Raw genomic sequence first — 18,520 nt, 5'->3', positions numbered from 1 at the left:
GAGGCAAAGATGACTCCAGAACATGTATCCACGGAAACATGTACATATTTAAGAGAGCCAAATTCAAGAACATGCGTGACATCCATTTGCCATAGGTGAAGAGGTCGCAAACCTCGAGGATTTATTCCTGTAGTAGGCTGTGGCAATAATGTCAAACAATTTTTGCATTGCAATACAATGCGTCGAGCTTGTTCTTTAGTGATTTTAAATTTTAGTCTTAGCGTTTGGGAATTTACATGAAATTTATTGTGAAATTCTTGAGCCTGTAAAACTTTGTCTTCATTTGAAAAAATAAGTACAGTTCGAGTATGAAAATCTGCAATAGCATTGCCTTCAGCAAGCGGTCCAGGAAGTCCTGAATGAGCTCGTATATGGATTGCATAGAAGGAACATTTTCGGTTCCAAATATATTGTTGTAACTTAGCCAGTAATAGAAGAATAGTAGATTGTCCCTTAATATGTCCTACACATTCAAGGCTATAAAGTGCTTGTACCACATATAAGCTATCCGAAATTAAGTTGAATGGAGTGGAATCATAGAGCATAAATACTTGAATCACTGTCAAAATCTCTACTGCCTGTGCTGATGAATGAGGAAAAAGAAAAGTTTGTGGATCTGAGCCTTCTTTGAATATCACGCCCATACCTCCTTTGGATCCATCTGTAAAAATAGTTGGCGCTCCAGCAATCGGTGCAGATCGAGTGATTTTTGGAAAAATAATAGGATGAGCCAAAACAAACCTGAGCCATGGATGTTGTGGATAATGATTATCAAATTGTCCTGTAGCCATTACATGAACAATGGCCCAATCAGAATTGGTGGCAGCTAGAGTGGCAAGCTGTTCTTTAGTATATGGAGTGATCATAAGATCAGGCTGCATCCCAAATGCAGTCAGAGTTGCCTTTAGTGCCTTAATAATTATTTGTGCAACACAGGCTGGATACCATGGCAACACTTTTTTAGGAGAATGAGGGAGGTGTATCCACATTATGGGACCCTCTTGCCACAACACTCCAGTGGGTGTGAAATCTGTGGTAAGAATGCATAACAGCAATTTTTTTTGATAATCTATATGATCTACTTGTGCTTCAGATAATCTTTTCTCTACAAGTTGAATACATGCTTGCGCCTCAGGTGTTAAAGATCGCGAAGAAAGTAAATCTGAATCCCCTTTTAGCAAATCAAACAAAGGTTTAAGATCAGCATTACTAAGCCTGCAATATGGTCGAATCCAATTTATATCTCCTAAAAGTTTTTGGAAATCATTTAAAGTTTGTAAATTGTCCACCCTCAAGCTAACCTTAAGAGGACGAATAATAGTATCTTCTAATTTGGTGCCAAGATATTGTTTAACATTTTTTTGTTGTATTTTTTCTGGAGCTATAATTAAATTCCATTGTTTAAGACATGATATAGTTTTTATAAGCATATCATCCAAAATTTCTGGGGTTTTAGCACATAATAAAATATCATCCATATAATGATAAATCATGGAAGAAGCAAATTCTCTTCTAATAGATTGTAGAGCTTTATCTACATATATTTGGCACAATGTGGGACTATTAGCCATACCCTGTGGTAGTACTGTCCATTCATATCTTTGATCCACTTGCTGATGATTAATGGACGGTATTGTAAAAGCAAATCGAGGGGTATCTGCAGGATGCAGTGGAATAGAGAAGAAGCAGTCTTTGATGTCCAATACAACAGTGGGCCAATTGGCAGGGAGGGCCGATATAACTGGTAACCCTAATTGCATTGGTCCCATGATCTCCATATTATTATTTACTGCTCGGAGATCATGTAACAATCTCCATTTACCTGATTTCTTTTTGATAACAAAAATAGGTGTATTCCATGGAGATGTGGAGGACTGTAAATGTCCTGCCAATAACTGCTCTTGTACCAGTTCGTGGGCAGCTTTAACTTTTTCTTTAGGAAGGGGCCACTGAGAGACCCACACTGGCACATCTGTTTTCCATTTAATCTTTAATTGTTCAGTGGCCCCATAGAAAAACCCAGTCCTCTTTTATCTTTGGGATTATTTCTTCCCATTATGGGAACAGGGGACTTTCGACCTTGTTCAAATCGGCCAAGCCCACCTGTCCCTGAATAGCCTGCATTGTGCATAAGTTGTTGACTTTGAGGGCTATATACAGATTCAGTAGTTAATTTTACTCCCATTTGTTGCAGTACATCTCGTCCCCACAAGGATACAGGAAGCTCTAGAACAAAAGGTTGGAATGTCCCTGAATGACCTTCTTGATCTGTCCAATTAAGGTGAACAGCACTGCAGCTTGGACTATTTGCATATCCTAACCCCTTAAGTAATTGATCTGTCTGTTGTAATCCCCAATCTTTTGGCCATTCAGATAATCTAATGATACTACGGTCTGCACCTGAGTCCAAGAGACCCCAAAAAGAGATTCCTTGTATGGTGAGTTGACACATGGGACGTGACCCCATGTCCATAGTGAGCCATGCTCCAGGAGGACCTGTAGAACCAAAGCCCTTATCTTTTCTTGCCTTTCTTTGGCTAGGAAAAAGAGAATGTTTACTAGGCAACAGAATTATCTGAGCAATTCGGTCTCCATTATTTATAACAGAAATTCCACGAGGGGAAGAAACTAATATTTTCACATTGCCTGTATAATCCTGATCAATAACTCCTGGATGCACCACTAGACCTGATAAGGTAGTGGAACTTCGGCCTAGAAGCAGTCCTACAGTATCAGAAGGAAGGGGTCCATGAAAATCTGAATCTACTTTTTGAACTCCCATTTCAGGGGTTAATATGAGTCGGGCGGTGGCACAGACGTCCAATCCTGCACTCCCTGGGGTTGCTCTCCGTATGGTAGGAGAGGCTGCTGAAATCGAGGCACCTGCCTCATCTGTGGTCCTGCGTTCCCTGTCTCCTGTTGAATTGCCCCATACATTTGAGGGCCCTGAGGCATAGGGCCCCTCTGCCCGTTTTTTGGCCTAACATTTGATTGTGGTGGAGGAAGAGGCTTTCCATCTACATCCCATCGAGATCTGCACTTTGCAGCCCAATGGTTGCCTTTTCTACATCGAGGACACAAATTGGGAATCTTCTGGGCCTGGGTGTAAGATGCTCCAGAATTAGTCTGTATGCAATCTCTCTTTAAGTGTCCTGGTTGACCACATTGGAAACAATTCCCTGAAATGCCTCTTTGCTTTTGATTATAAGGCTTGCCCTGCAACCCAGCAACAATGGCAGCAGCTATGGCTTGTCCTTGTACGACAGAATCAGTTATGTCTCTGCATACCTTGAGCCATATTTCTAGGCCCTTATTTTTATAGGGACGTATTGCATCCCGACAAGGCTTATTGGCTTGCTCATAAGCTAGCTGTTTAATCAATGGCATGGCAGCGTCCACATCAGGGAAAACCCGAGAAGCAGTTTCCACAAGCCGTGATAAGAAATCAGCAAAAGGCTCATTGGGTCCTTGAGTAACTTTCGACAGACTGGCTCCTAAATTACCTGTCCCTGATAACATCCTCCATGCCCTTAATGCTGTTTGATTAATTTGCCCATACACCTGCTGTGGATACCCATTTTGATTATTAGCAAATTGTCCTTGTCCCATAAGCATATCCAGATTCCAAGCAGGTTGCCCTGTCTGCGCGTTGATGCGAGCTTGGTCAGAGCAATATTCTATATAGGCTGACTTCCAATTAAGATAGGCTCCACCAGACAATACAGCCCTGCACAAATTTGTCCAATCACTTGGAGTCATGGAGTATCTTTCAAAGGATTCTACCAGTGACAAGGTAAATGAAGCCTGCACTCCATATGTGGACACAGCTTCTTTTAATCTTTGAACAACCTTCCAATCTAATGGCTCATGATACCTTTGCTGATTCTGGTCAAGAAACACAGGAAATGCTCCTGGCGTAGGCAAAATCTCTGTCCACGGACTAGCCTCAGATGTCTTCCGCCTATCAGACTTTCCTTTCTCAGTAAGATATGGTGGCGGGCTAGGAGAGGGAGGGGGAGGAGCAGAAGGTTCAGGATGTTTCTTTTTACTGTGACAAGACATTTGGAACTTGCGCCAAGATTCTAACAAGGCTTCTTCCTCCTTATCTCTCTCTGGTGGAACAGGCCATGCCTCTTGTTCCTCGGAGGAATCGGGGGAGCTGCTTTCAGAGGACTCCTCGTCCCTGTGAGAATCTGCCTGCTGACCTTGCACTGAAATCTCTTCTTTTGCTTCCTCTAAAGCATTAGAGCCTTCAGCCAGAACTTGACTATACCTTCCTGTTTTATCTGCCAGGCATGCTTTAATTAAACTCCAAATAGCCAATGTCCCAGGTGGGAGAGCCCCTTCTGCATCGGCCTTAAGAAGATCCTGACCGAGGCGCTTCCATTGAGAAATATTCACATATCCTTCCTCCAGGAACCATGGGGCTACTGCTTTAATTGTGCTAAGAAAATTTTCTAAAGTGGCTGCTTTCACTTTCACTCCTCCCTTAGACAGAATGTTACAAAGAGCCTCTTTGACCTTCATGGTAGCAACCTTAGACCCCATGATAAATTTTTACTTTGTTATAAACCCCTACACCCCTTATCGTCGGATTTACCTCCGAACTTATCGTCGCACCTACGGCGAACTTATCGTCGCATTTATCTGCGAACTTATCGTCGGAATCTCATCCGAACTTATCGTCGCATTTTATCTGTGAACTTTTGACAGCTGTCCCTCGCTTATCCGCGAGCCTCGCTCATCTGTGAGCTTTATCTTATTTCCCTCGCTTATCCGCGAGCCTTGCTCATCTGTGAGCTTTATCTTATTTTGTTACTTACCTGCAGACTTTTTGTTACGTTGTTTTTCTTTTTCCCGGGTTTCGGCGCCACTTATCGTCCCCTAAGACTCCGACCCGCAGGGGCTTAGAGAACGACACAGACACCTTTTCAGCTGAAATATGAATTCTTCTTTAATGGATCCTTAACATGTCTCTTAATATGTCTCTTCCTATTCTTCTTATTCTAATATGTCTGACAATGCATACACAATATATATCAGCATCATAATCCCTCCTTCTATTCCCTACCAACCCCAAGCTTTCACAGTTAGGGCATGCACACTTCTGACTTTCTCATAGGCAGGCTGGTGGTAGGCGTCACTTATCATTCTGCAGGCACGTAGTATGGCACACTGCGCATGCTCAAGGAGACGTCCATCTTGTGAGTCTCATGACTTGGCTGCAAGCCTAGGCGCCATCTTGAATCCACGCTGGCAACAAGCCTGGGTGCCATCTCGGTCCAGCCGAGTGGGCCCCAACAGCCCGGAGGTAGAAAGGTTTCCAGGAACCCCAACACCACCAATAAATAAATAAATAAATAAATAAATAAATTAATTAATAAAAGGCCATAATAATGAGTTCTGGCCATAGGGCAGGACCCATTATTTCCCAGAACCTGTACCCTTCTCCAACCCTGACCTTCCTGCATCCACTGTTCCTGGTACCTGCACCCATCTCCAGACCCTGACATTTGTATTGTTTGCCCCCCAACCCTTAGTGCCCATTTTTGCTAAGTTTCCTGTTTTACAACCCCCCCCCCCATAAAACTCTGCAAAAACTCTGCTGTTGCTGCATTTCTCTAGGAGATATAGCCAGGTGCATCGATAAATTTTGCTGCTTTGGGTGGTTATTTGAGCCTTCAATTTTTTCACTGCCAAATTCAGGATTCAGATGGGTGGCACTGTCCCCACTACATATTTGACAGCAAATGTAAAGGTTTAATGTGCCAGGCCTGGTGTGTTCAGGGGTGATGGTGCTCAGTGAACCTGGCTGGGTGGAAGTGGCCGAGGGGGACAGGAAGGCAGATAGGTGGGAATCCAAAATCACAGGAGCCCATAAAGCTTTTCTGAAGACTTTTGTTCGTAGGGCAGTGTGAACCTTGAAAAAGTGTTACATGCATGCACAGAGAAAGAAGTGGTAAGCCAGGTGTGGTGGTGCATGCTTGTAATCCAAATACTCAAAAGGCTGAGTCAGGGGGATTCAGGTTCTCAGACAGCCTCAGCTACTTAATGAGGTCCTCCACAACTTAGTGAGACCCTGTTTCAAAATAAAGAATTAAAAATAGGGCTGAAGGTGTATCTTGGAGGTAGAATGCCTCTGGGTTCAATCCCCAGCGCATCTCTCTCTCCCTCTCTCTCTCTCTCTCTCTCTCTCTCTCTCTCTCTCTCTCTCTCTCTCTCTCTCTCTCTCTCTCTCTCTCTCTCTCTCTCTCTCTCTCTCACACACACACACACACACACACATTCATGGGTTTTGAGTTATTTCCTACTTGGGGTTCCCTTGAATGTCTAAGTTGGATCCTTTACGGGTTCCTTTGGGTTTGCTGAGTCACAGGGGAGACCCCCCCCCATGCTCTGGCTGAGACACTGCCAAACATGTTTCCAAAGTGTTCGTAGCAGTGGGTTGGTTTTAAGCACGAGTGATAATTCCTTTGTGTAGATGGGTTTCCCTGGTTGCTGAGAGAATAGACTATAGAGGAAAAGGTGGGCTTTGGGAGCCTAGGAAAAGCTGTGCAACGGTGGGTTTCCTGGAGTTGTGCAAGTGGTCAGATTTGGACTGGTTTCAAAAGTGGAATTGAGAGCGTTACAAATTTCACAGAGGGAGAGAAAAAGTGACCTGTATTTACTCATCACACCCCTTTTTGTTTGTTTTATACTGGGGATTGAACCCAGGGGGATTGTACCTCTGAGCTACACTCCCGACCATTTTTATTTTGAAACAAGGTCTTGCTAAATTGCTGAAACCTGCAGTCTTCATGTCTCAGCCTCCTAAGAACTGGGATTACAGGCACGAGCCACCATGCCCAGCTTCCCCACCACACTTCTGACACCAAACGTGTGGTATCTTTACACACCTACAACTAGTTCTCCACCTCTCCACACGGAGTAGGTGTTGAACATGACCATTGAGTTCTGACACCCCTGGAGCTGGAGTCTCACTCCACAAGATGGGGGCTTAGTCCCTCACCTCAGATGGCAGTAACAGGACTTTGGGTTCCAGGGTACCTTCATTTCTACCCAACTTGGGTACAATGTCAAGATGCCACAGTCTTGCCCTCCAGTCTTCCTCTCCTGTCACTTTTGGTAATTTGTTAAAATTACTCAGAGGGCTCAGGAAAACATGTTACTATTGTTTGTTTAAGAAATATAACCCAAGAACTTTGGCATGGACAAGATTCATATGGGACAATATTAGGTAAGGGCATGTGTGGCACGTCCATTCTCATCTGTGGTCCCGCTGTAATTTGACAGATGGAGAAAATCTGTGAAGGTCAGTCTTAAAAGAAGACTCTTTTAGGTAGTCGCTAGGAGAAAATGTTTCTGGTTTGCCATTTTCCTTTCTTTCCTTCCTTCCTTTCTTCTTTCTTTCTTTCTGTACTGGGAATGGAACCCAGGGGCATTGTACCTTCAAGCTACAACCCCAGCCCTATATTTTAGTTCTTTTTATTTTTGAAACAGGGTCTCACTGAGTTGCGAGGTGCCTCGCTAAGCAGCTGAGGCTGTCCGCGAACCGCGATCCTCCGGTCTCTGCCTCCCAAATGCCGGGATTACAAGAGGCTTGTTTGCCATTTTCTTTAGGTCAGATCTTTAACTGACTCCAAGTGAGAATTTGCTGAAATGTTAGGTTTTGAAGGGGAGAGAGTTTCCATGTTGTGAGGAAGGGACTGCAGGGCATGAACTCCCCGAGTTACATCCTTTGTGCCAGAATCATTACCTGCTGTTGAGGCAAACTCGATTTCAGCAGGGCTCCATTTTAGTGGGGATCTATGTAAGCAGTCAGTCTGAGCTCAGGGGCCATCTGCATAGGACACTGCTGGACCCTGCGCACATTCGTGGCCCCGTTTCCAAAAGGAAAAAGCAGGAAGAGCCCAGGAGGTGCAGGAAGAAGCAGGTGCCGGCTCTGGAAAGCCCGGAGCTGCTCCAGCTTAGATGCAAAGGTCCTGCTCCAGGGCCGGGTCTGTCCTGGGGAAGAAAGTAAACCGGGCGAGGATGGGAGCTGGAACCTGTCCCAGCATCTCTGCGCAGTGAGGATCGCCTTCCAGCTTTAGTTCCCAGGGGCGGCACCTGAATCTCACTATCCAATCAGAGGCTCCAGGCCCGGCGCGAGCTGTCCAATGAGCTGCGGAGGCGGCAGGGGGCGGGGCGGCAGCCCATCTCGCCGCATCTTCCGGTCCGGCTCCGCCATAGTCAGAGGCGGGTCTCGGCTGCGGTGGGAGGTGCTGAGTGCCGCGGACTCCTTCGCGCTGTGCCGGACACTGACGCCGAAGCCCTGGGCAGGACTCCGGGCGACCCAGGCGCAGGAAATGGTGAGATCTGGGGGCCGGGGACGCGGAGGGAGGGCCTGGTGAGATGGCGGCCGCCAGCCCGGGAGCCCCTGCATCCCGGCGGCCACGTGGCCGGCGCCCTCGCCTCGCCCGCGGGACCCGGGCGGCTGGAGCGTCTCTGGCAGCTCAGCCCGCGGGTCCCTGAACGTGGGGCGGCGGCGAGGGCTTCGGGGAGACCCCGGCTTGCAGGAGGGGTCAGGGCGGTCCATGACCCTCCTGCATCGCCGGCCGGACACGACTCCCGAGTTCTCCAGTTGTCTGCAAGCAGGGCCTCAGTCCACGGCCTGTCCTCAGCCCCGCGCTCCCCGGGCTGCCAGTAAATCCCTAAATATCCTGAAATAACGCACTTCGCCAGACTTAGGGGAAGGGCTGGGGAGGGAGTGGAGGGAGACAGGTTGGCCTCTCTGACATGAAAGAGAAAAGGAGCATGACTTTATCTGAAAGCGTTGCAGGAGGGGAAAGCCCCAAACGTGAGGTCTGCAGACTTCTCAGGGTGTGGGCACAGAGGACTTTTCTTTCTAGGTGGGAGCCAGCAGGAGGAGAGAGAAGCTGGGAGGAGGATGCGGCTGGTGACATCGGACCTTAGACTTTAGGATAACAATGAAAGAGGGTTGTGTGCTGGCTCAGACTGCGGGTAGATCAGGAGGAAGGAGGGAAACTTAAGGAAAACTTGCTTAATTAGTTTTCTTTCTTCCAATCAGTTAATTATTTTTTAGGACAAAAGTGGGAATTTAGAATGTGTGTATCTGGCCTTGTAAGATAACACTGGACATCCTTCCTGAAAGTGTCATAGGGAATGTGTTTGTGTACAGTAGGATGTTTCTGCAGACCACGAAGCATTCAAGGTGTGGATCTTCAATCACTGCTATTTATTAAGAATTTGAGTGTTTTTTTAATGAGTACAATAATAATAATTTGGTCTTTGTTCCTGATTCTGGCACAGAGATCCTTAAAACCCTTGGAAATTTCATGAACAGAAGTGTCTTTGATTGTTATCATAAACTCCTTTTAAGTGATGTCTGAATTTATACTAACAGAGTGACTTGGGTGCTGCCCTTCTGTAGCTTCAGAATGGGGTCTGGTGAACTATGCAAGTAAACACATACTTTGGGCTGGTATCTGCAGCAGGGATAGTATGGTCCATCTGAGCCCTGAAGTTTCAGGACTGTGTTAACTCTGGGTGGAGTCAGAATTGAATTGTGGGACACCCTGTGTGTAATGGAGAATTGGTTGGTGTCCAGCAAACCAACTGGGAGTCAGAAAGATTCCACAGGTCAGAACTAATACCTGACTCTGGGTGAGTACTCGAGAATGTAGGGTGTGTGAAGGTCCCAGGATTCAGGCTCCTGGTTCTGAAGATTCTCTCTCTCCTTCCCTGGACCTGAAGCATCCTGGGCCGCACCTGCACAATTAGAGTGGTTTCTGTCCAAGTTTAGGAACCTGTGTGACCTTCTGATGTTTGTTGTCTTGTGAGATATAGGTGAAGCGGGGGCTTCCCTGAGTTACTTCCCTTTGGCTTTCTTTGTAGAACCTTCTTTCTATAAATTGGCATTTTACTTCACCATCGAAGATCTTTTTTCAGGATTTGCATGTAAGATGGTGATTTTCTTGCTTGGACCCGAGTGGATAGAATGATTTTTTGTTGTTGTTTTGTTTTTTTGTTTTGTTTTGTTTTGTTGGTGGTACTGGGGGTGGAACTCAGAGGCTTTCTACCTCCGGGCTATACTCCCAGACCTATTTTATACTTTATTTGGAAACAGGTTCTTACTAAGTTGCTGAGAGCCTCACTCAGTAGCTGAGGCTGGCTTCGAACCTGTGCGATCCTCCCGTCTCAGCCTCCCAAGCGCGGGGATTACAAGCGTGCGCCTCCACATCCAGCAAATGATGGGTTTTGAAGAAGCAAAGAAAGTTCTTGAGGTAAATTTTTTCTTGACAATGGATTTGGCTGGGTGTGATGGTGTATGTTTGTAGTCCCAGAACTTGAGAGGCTGAGACATGGGCGTCGCAGTTTGGAGGCCAGCCCCAGCAATTTAGTGGGAAACTTGACAATTTCAGCAGTACTCATTTGAAAATAAAGAGTGAAAAGTGCGGAAGATGTACTTTATTTGTTGTTTTGTTTTGTTTGGGGGTCTGGGGATGGAACCCAGAGGCATTTGACCTCCGAGCTATACCCCCTGCCCTAATTTTTTATCCTTTATTTTGAAACCAGGTCTCACTGAGTTGCAAAGGGCCTCACTAAGTAGCTGAGGCTGTCTGCAAACCGCGATCCTCCGGTCTCAGCCTCCTGACTGCTGGGATTACAAGCGTGCGCCACCATGCCTGACTGGAGGTGTACTTTAAAGGTAGAATGCCCCTGGGTTGATTCTCTCATACCAAAAAAAAAAGAGATAAATTTAAAGAATAATATAAATATTTATGGAATTACCATGCAGATAAATAAGTAGGCTTCTTTCTTTCTCTCTGTCTCTGTCTCTCTGTCTCTGTCTGGTACTAGGGATGGAACCCAGGGGCCTTCTACCTCCAGGCTACACCCCGAGATCTGTTGTATATTTTATTTGGAAACAGGGTCTAAGTTGCTGAGAGCCTCACTAAGCTGCTGAGGCTGGCTTTGAACCACCTCTGTGATCCTCCTGTCTCAGCCTCTCAAGTACTGGGATTATAAGCATGCACCACCATGCCCGGCTTGAACCCACTGAATTCTACCTTTAGCTATAGCCACATCCTTTTATATATTTATTTTTAAAACAAGCTCTTACCACATTGCTGAAAGTTTTGCCACATGTTGAGGATGGCTTCATACCTTCAGTGTTGCTGTTGATAGAACCCAGGGGCATTTTACCTCTGAACTACATACCAACCCCTATTTTTAATTTCTTTTTTTTTTTTTTTGCGGGTCTGGGATTGGAACCCAGGGGCATTCAACCTCAGAGCTACACCCCCTGCCCTATTTTTTTATTCTGTATTTTGAAACCGGGTCACACTGAGTTGCAGAGGGCCTCACTAAGTAGCTGAGGCTATCCGCGAACCGTGATCCTCGAGTCTCAGCCTCCCAAATGCTGAGATTACAAGCGTACGCCACCACGCCCGGCTATTTTTAATTTCTAATTGGCAATTAGGGTCTCACTAAGTTGATAGGACCCTCACTGTGATGCTGAGGCTGGCTTGAACCGGTGATCCTGCTGTTTCAGCTTCCCGATTACTGGGATTACAGGTGTGTGTCACCGCATCTGCATGTTCTCTGAGTTTTTTGTGTCAGCAGCAGAATCCCAGCTCTCCAAGGGAGCAGAGCAGCTTGCACCATAAGCAGGGTCCAGATATCGACCACATTCCGTGTCGGCCTTTTCTTGCTCTGACTTGCCACCCTACTCTCCTACCTGATGGCCGGCGTGAACTCTGACCTCTGCTTGCTGGACATCTGGGGTCTTGTGACCTTTGCTGCTGTTTGTTATTGCCCAATATGTGAATTACAAATCATCTTAGTCATAATGTCATCTTATAATGGAGACAAGCATATAGGAGGCATTATGTACCAGGAATAAAAACCAAGGGCATTCTACCTCTGAGCTTCACCTCCAGCCTTTTTCGTTTTTTTATTTTAAAACAGGGTCTCTTTCTGAGTTACTGAGGCTGGCCTGAAACCTGCGATCATCCTATCTCAGCCTCCCACTTGTTGGGATGACAGGCACATGTCACCACACACAGCTAGGACTTTGAGACTTAAAGAGATTCTCCAACACACAAAGAAAAGCTGAGACGACCCAGAAACACCATGGGTATTGCTGTTCTGCTGTGGAACCACCAAGGAGCTCCAGCCTCACGGCAGAATTGCTGTTGGAGAAGATGTGGGAATGGATGGAGCATAAGAGTGTGCTGAGCAGAACATGGAGGGAGCATTTAGGGAACAGAGCATCATGGGAACTTCCTTTGAAGTTAGGATAGATCTGCAGTGATCTGAGTCTCACCCTTCATCCTAGAAATATGTGCCATGTTTTAGGCGTCGGTGGCTTTTGAGGATGTGGCTGTGACCTTCACCCAGGAAGAGTGGGCTCTGCTGGATCCCTCCCAAAAGGAGCTCTACCGACATGTGATGCAGGAAACCTTCCGGAACGTGGCCTACATAGGTAAGGGTGGCTTCATCAGTCCCTTCCTTTGTCAGTCAGAGTGCACATGGTTCTTGCTCCTCAGTGCAGCTGCATGATTTGAAATATTGAATGGGACCATTTTGGTAAATAGACCAGGCATAGCTCATTATTCAGCCTAGTGTTTTAATATTTTTGTGTAATTTAATAATAATTCATAATGATCCTTCTGGGTCTATATTTTAGGCCAAGAACAGGACGAGCAGAACATTAACGATGACTACAAAAATTTCAGAAGAAATCTAAGGTAATTTTCACTCACAGAAGAAAGCAACGAGCCAGATGTGGTGGTGCAACTCATAATCCCAGTACTTGGGAGACGGAGACAAAAGAATCATAGGTTCAAGCCCAGCCTCTGCAAATTAGTGCGACCTTGTTTTTTTTTTTTTTTTTTTTTTTTTTGGTGGTACTGGGGTTCCTGGAAGCCATTCTACCTCTGGGCTACACTCCCAGACCTATTTTTACATTTTTATTTGGAAACAGGGTCGCCTAAACCAGCGCGTGCGGCTGGCTTCGAACCTGCCCGATCCTCCTGTCTCTGCCTCCCAAGCGCGGGGATGACAAGCGTGCGCCACCACACCCGGCTATAGCGATCTTGTTTTAAAACAAAAATAAAAAGGGCTGGGAATATAGCATGGACATAGAATGTCTCTGGGTTCAATCCCTAGAAACACACACAGAAAGAGAGAGAGAATGGAATGATCTCAAGAATCCTAGCATCAGAAAATTTTAACACTAAACAAATCATTCAAATTATCCCCAACTTAAAATTTATTTAATCTCAAACTGTCTTCTAAAAATGCATACAGGTGGAACTTCTCCAGTTGGAAAAATCCAAATAAGGAAAGTTTTAATATTAGAAACATCTGAAGCACCAACATGATACCACAGTCCAGTTTTTCTGATGATTCACTATACATGCTGTTCCATATACATATTACATATGTCTACATATGTAATATAATAATACATATACATATAATAATATATGTATATAATAATACATATAATACATGTAATATACATGCAATATAACAAATTACATGTAATAATATAGTATATTACATGTAAAATACATGTAATATAATAATACACACAATAATACATATGCAATAATACATATGTATTACATATGTAATAATACATATGTATTACATATGTATTACATATGTCAGGGTTTGGGCAGTAATTGTATAGATGATACAAATTAAATTTTGTTTATGCTGCAACACATTTTTGAGCTATCTCATTATTTAAATATTTGAAAATCTGAAACAGATTTGATCTCTTAACAATTTGCATATGTCCATATGAACTGTTTTTCAACATGATATAACTATTTAGTGTAATAAAATAGTTAACTGGGAAAGAGAACAGATTTGATCTTGTAACAATTTGCATATTTCCATATGAACTGTTTTTCAATATTACCATTTAGTGTAATAAAATAGTTAACTGGGAAAGAGTATTTTGAAACCTTGTATGAGCCAGATGTGGTGATTCATGCCTATAAACCCAACTAGGTAGAAGGCTTAGGCAGGAGGAATATGAGTTTTTGGGCACCCTAGAAACTTGAGGAAGACCCTGTCTAATATAGAAAAGGCCAGGGAGATGGAGCAGGCCTGTAATCTCAGTATTTGGGATGCTGCGACAGGAGGATCACGGGTTTGAAACCAGCCTTAGCAACTAGCAAGGCTTAGACCCTGGGTCAAAATAATATGGCGGCTGGGGTTGGAGTGTACCTCAAAGGTAGAATGCCCTGGGTTTAATATTGATTTAAAAGTCTGGGCACAGTGGCATATCTCTGTAATACAAGTACTTGGGAAGCTAAGACTGGAAGATCGCAGGTTTGAGGTCCTCAGCAAATTAAAGGGACTGTTTTCAAAATAAAAAATAAAAAGTGCTGGGAGTGTAGATTGAAGGTAGAATCCCCCTGGTTTCAGTGCTCAGTACAAAAAAAAAGAGAAAAAAGAAAACTTAAAAAGCTATGAATGGAGCCAGGTGTGGTGACACACACTCATGATACCAGCATTTGTGAGGCTGATACAGGAGGATCGCGGTTCGTGGCCAGCCTCAGTTACTTAGTGAGGCCCTCTGCAACTCATGGAGCTCCTGTTTCAAAATAAAAAATGATTAAAAAAAAAAATAGGGTCAGGGGTGTAGCTTGAAGGAAGAATGACCCTGGGTTCCATCTCCAGTACCGTACACACAAAAATAAGCTATGAATGTAGCTCAGTAGTAGAATGCTTTTTTGCTGGGGGGGGGGGTGGCCTTCTACCTCTGGATTACATCTAGAGCTTTTTTCTTTTTTTAAACAGTCTCACTAGGCCAGGCCTGGTGGCGCACGCTTGTAATCCCCACGCTTGGGAGGCTGAGACAGGAGGATCGCACAAGTTCGAAACCAGCCTCAGCTACTTAGTGAGGCTCTCAGCAACTTAGTGAGACCCTGTTTCTGATAAAATATAAAATAGGTCTGGGAGTTTAGCTCAGAGGTAGAAAGCCTCTGGGTTCTACCCCCAGTGCCACCAAATAAATAAATAAATAAATAAATAAATAAAATAAAAATAAACAGTTTCACTAAGTTGCTAGAGCCTCATTGCATTGCTTAGGCTGGCCCTGACTTGCCATTCTCCTGTCTCAGCCTCCCTAGTACTGGAATTAAAGCCTGTGTAACCATGCCGGACAATAGAATGTTTTTATAGCATGTGTAAGGCACTAGGTTCCATCTCTAGTACAATAAAACAAATAAAAACAACTGAACAGCATGAATAACTAAAAAGAGAAAAAGAGAAAACCTGATAGGAATAGTACTACTTTCATACTAACTGTCCTAGATCTCTCCTGCAGAGCATTCTGGCCACTCATTTTCAAAAATTCCTAAATCTGGTGTGTCTCATGGAAAACCATGAATAAATGCATCCGTAGTATTGTGCTTTTCCTTCTTTCGTTCTTTTTGTTTATACAGAAGTCAAGTGATAGAGAGATTCTTAGAAGATAAACATGGCAATGAATGTGGAATGATCTTTAATTGGTCTCCAGATCCTATTCTCAAGGAGAAAACTCATCCAGGAGTTAAACCAAGGGAAAGACAGCTGTGTGGAAAAGATCTCCTTGGTCATTTATCCTTAAATGAGCCCCACAGAGCTCAGTCTGGACAGAAGCCATGTACACCTGCGAAATATGGAGGGAATTCTGATAAACGTAAGGAACGGAGGGAAGCCCTCAGTTCTCCCAAAAGCCACCGAAACCATGAAGGGAGTCACACTGGAGAGAAACACCATGAATGTAAGCAATGTGGGAAAACCTTCAGTAGTTCCCGTTACATTCAAATCCATGAACGAATTCACACTGTTGAGAAGCCCTATGAATGTAAGCAGTGTGGGAAAGCCTTTAGTTCTTCCAGTTACCTTCATGTACATGAGCGAATTCACACCGGCTCAAAGCTCTACGTGTGTAAGCAGTGTGGGAAAGCCTTTCCAATTTACTATTCCTTTTTAAGACATAACAGAACACACACAGGAGAGAAGCCCTACAAATGTAAGCAATGTGGGAAAGGCTTTATTTGTTCCAGTTCCATTCGAAAACATGAAAGGACTCACACTGGAGAGAAACCCTTTGTGTGTAAGCAGTGTGGGAAAGCCTTTCGCTCTTACTGTAACCTTGAGACACACGAGCGAATTCATACTGGAGAGAAACCCTGTGTGTGTAAGCAGTGTGGGAAAGCCTTTCGCTCCTTAGGTAACCTTCAGAAACATGAGCGCATTCACTCTGGTTCAAAGCTCTATGTATGTAAGCAGTGTGGGAAAGCCTTTGGAATTTATTATTCCTTTCTAAGACACAACAGAACTCACACTGGAGAGAAACCCTATGAATGTAAGCAATGTGGGAAAACCTTTACTTGTTCCAGTTCTCTTCTAAAACATGGGAGGATTCACACTGGAGAGAAGCCCTATGTATGTAAGCAGTGTGGGAAAGCCTTGAGTTCTTCCAGTTACCTGCAGGTACATGAGCGATCTCACACCGGAGAGAAGCCCTATGTATGTAAGCAGTGTGGGAAAGCCTACCTTACTCCTAGTAGTCTCAGAGGACATGAAAGGAGTCACACTGGAGAGAATTCATATCTGTGTAAGCAGTGTGGGAAAGCCTTTACTTCTTCCAGTTACCTTCAGGTACATGAAAGAATTCACACTGGAGAAAGACCTTATGTATGTGAACAGTGTGGGAAAGCCTTTATTTCTTCCAGTTATCTTCAGATACACAAAAGAACTCACACTGAAGAGAATCCTTATGCATGTAAGCAATGTGGGAAAGCCTTTACTTCTCCCAGTTATGTTCAGGTACATGAAAGATCTCACACTGGAGAGAAACCCTTTGTATGTAAGCATTGTGGGAAAGCCTTTAGTTCTTCCAGTCACCTTCACATACATGAGCGAATTCACACTGGAGAGAAGCCCTATGTATGTAAGCAGTGTGGGAAAGGCTTTAGTTCATCCAGTTATGTTCAGGTGCATGAAAGAACTCACACTGGAGAGAAACCTTATGTCTGTAAGCAATGTGGGAAAGCCTACTGTGGCCCTAATTCTCTGAGAATACATGAAAGGACTCACGCCGAAGAGAAACCCTATGTGTGTAAGCACTGTGGGAAAGGCTTTATTGTTTCCAGTTACCTTCAGGTCCATGAGCGAATTCACTCTGGTGAGAAGCCCTACAAATGCAAACAATGTGGGAAAGCCTACTGCGATCCTTATTTTCTCAGAAAACATGAAAGGAGTCACAGTAGAGAAACCCTAAGTATGTAAGTAATGTGGGAAAGCCTTCAGAATATCCAGGTGTTTTTACAGACATGAAAAAACTCACAGAGGAGACTAACCCACATATGCCCTGTGGGAAGGCTTCACTATCAGAAGAACACATAGTTGAGAGTGCTCCTATCAATACAGAGCTTGGGGAATGCCCCTAGCAATCTTGGACCAATTCACCGAAATGAAAGAGCACAGGATGGGGAGAAACCTTGCCTAAAAGATGTGCAGAAGTCTTCAGTTAGTCCACATGTACAGAGACACACTGGATTAAGACCTTACAAATGTGAAAAGTACAAGAACGTTGTTAGGTGTATCAAAAAGCTGCTAAGTAAGTCCTGTGAAAATTTCCCTGTGCCGTGGAATCCTGTAAACACAAGTAATTTGAAGAGTTCAATGCAAACTGGAGTACTGCGGAAAACACACGAGGTGAAGGAAATGATCTAAAATTTAAGAATATCTTGTGTTTACCAGTGCCTCACTCTGAAATATCCAGATTATGCATTGCTAATTTTTACACTTCAATGATGAGGTGTCATAATTTTCAAGTTTTGTTTTAAGAAAAAGTGTAGGAGTTTAATAGGTAGGGTCTTTAAAAACCAAATCAGTTCATAATTTTCTTTTCTCTTTCAATTATTAATTGTTGCTCCCACGTAAATTGCGGGATCAACTGTACTGTTTACAGTATTTCGGAAGACTCAATTTTTATGTAGTTCTCAATTTTTATGTAGTTTACAGTATTTCGGAAGACTCAGTTTTTATGTAGTTCTTAAATAAGTGTGGTTAATGAGCCATTAAAGTATTTGCTGGGCCAGGCGTGGTGGCGCAGGCTTGTAATCCCCGCGCTTGGGAGGCAGAGACAGGAGGATCGCGCAGGTTCGAAGCCAGCTGCGTTGGCGTAAGAGACCCTGTTTCCAAAAATTAAAAAAGTTAAGATAGGTCTGGGAGTATAGCCCGGAGGTAGAAGGGCTTCCAGGAGCCCCAGTACCACTTATGAGTTCACATGGCAGGTCCTTTGTTTAGCAGAACAAACAAGATTTTAATTTGTTTTTAGATTTTGAAAATACCAAACAACTTCTAGATTAACAAAATTTTTTTTCCAAGAAGAGATCAGCAAGCTGGGCATAGGGGTGCACACCTATAATCGCAGTACTTGGCAAACAGGCAGATTATAGATTCGAGGCTAGCCACAGTAACTTCGCAAGGCTCTCAGCAA

The sequence above is a fragment of the Muscardinus avellanarius genome (assembly GCF_963383645.1).
Source record: "Muscardinus avellanarius genome assembly, chromosome: 18".
NCBI lineage: Eukaryota > Metazoa > Chordata > Mammalia > Rodentia > Gliridae > Muscardinus > Muscardinus avellanarius.
The sequence above is the reverse complement of the archived record's forward strand: the minus strand, read 5'-3'. Positions refer to the sequence as shown.